Source organism: Drosophila teissieri, chromosome 2L (assembly GCF_016746235.2).
Source record: "Drosophila teissieri strain GT53w chromosome 2L, Prin_Dtei_1.1, whole genome shotgun sequence".
In the NCBI taxonomy this organism is placed as follows: Eukaryota; Metazoa; Arthropoda; class Insecta; order Diptera; family Drosophilidae; genus Drosophila; species Drosophila teissieri.
Window position 1 is genome coordinate 10,650,119 of NC_053029.1, and position 1,537 is coordinate 10,651,655.

A 1,537-nucleotide genomic window follows, 5' to 3' on the forward strand; every position below is an offset into this window, starting at 1 on the left:
TTTTGGCATATTTTTGGTGCTCATAAATTAATATGACGCTCACGTTGGCTTGCGAGACGTGTGTGTACGACTGTATGCGCGACCATATCTATAGATATATATCACATATTTTTTTTTATTGTTCAGATTTGAGTTGTTTCTGTTGCTGCCACGCACAGTGGGCATGTAGTCAAACATCCGTGCGGATGAGAAGAATTTTTGCATTGAGATGCCCACCCTCAAAAAAAAAGCTCTGATTGCGTACCCCACTCTATAAAGAATCTAATCTGCGTGACCATTGTGCCCATATGCTAAGTGAATACAAATTGCGCGTAATTAGGGAACAGCAGCAGCTAGTTCGGTTGTTACTGCGCCACATAAAAGTCGAAATAATAAAACTTAATCGTACGTACATCAAATTGAGCGCCAAATGAATTTGTACAGCAAATCAAATTGAAATTGCGGGGGAAATGGAAATGCTTTATGAATGGGTGATTTCCCCAAACCCCCCGAAATCCCCGCCAATTTCATGTGCGTAAAGAGTTGAGCACACCACTCGCCTGTTGTCATTCCAAATTGGAAGTGTGAATTGCTAATGGAAATTACTTTGCCCAAATGACAGCCAACAATGGCCGGGCAATAACTGAAAGGTGCGCACAGAACGCAACTGTCAGTTGGAACTAAAGATATTAGGAAATTCGCGATAAGCTGTCATTTCTACTGTGCCCCCTTACTTTCAGACACAAGGCTTCCGTCTTTCACAGATATCTCTAATCGAGCCACCTTCCGATTAGCTGCACTCCAATCAAGGCAGCTTATCTGTGCGTGATTGGCGCGGTTCCTGCCAGCGAGTGGCCACTGTAGTAAATGGTGCCCGAAATGGCACTCAAGTGGCGGCCACTTAATAACGAATTTCTGGCTGCCCGAACAAGTCGTAAAGATGCATCGCAGCTCGGATTGCGGTCCCATCGGAACTGCACTTTAAAAGCTGCTTGCAAGAGGAAAGTGAAAGAGCGCAAAGGTCAAAAGGCGGGGGAAAATGCAATATGAATGTCGTGCTGAGATACACAGTTTTCAGTGGGGATTCCCATCTGCATTTTCCTCCCTTCAGTTACCATTTTTTTTGTTCTTTTTGCTTTGTTTTGCAGCTCTTCATAACTGTTGCACATATACAAAATGCGAACCATTGCGTATACTCAATTAATTGAGACAAATTACCCATACGCCGGGTGGGTGAATGACTGGGCGAGAGTTCAATTCAGTTTGAATTGAAGTGCTTTCCATTGGCTTTGCTGTTACTGCAATGTCTGGTGGTTACCAACCGAATGAAAAATGGAAATTTTGCCATAATAACTTTAATTTGCCCCAATCGATCCAATGGCAATTATTATTAGATTTCGTTTTGTTTGATTCTGATTTCTGCTCCCATTCGGCAGCACCTTGAACCACATTATTCGCGAAATTGCCCCCACGATGAATCTGCCGCTGGAGCTAGCAGTTCTCAAATCAGTTCAATCAAACAATCATATACAGACATGTACGACTGTCTGTTTGTGAA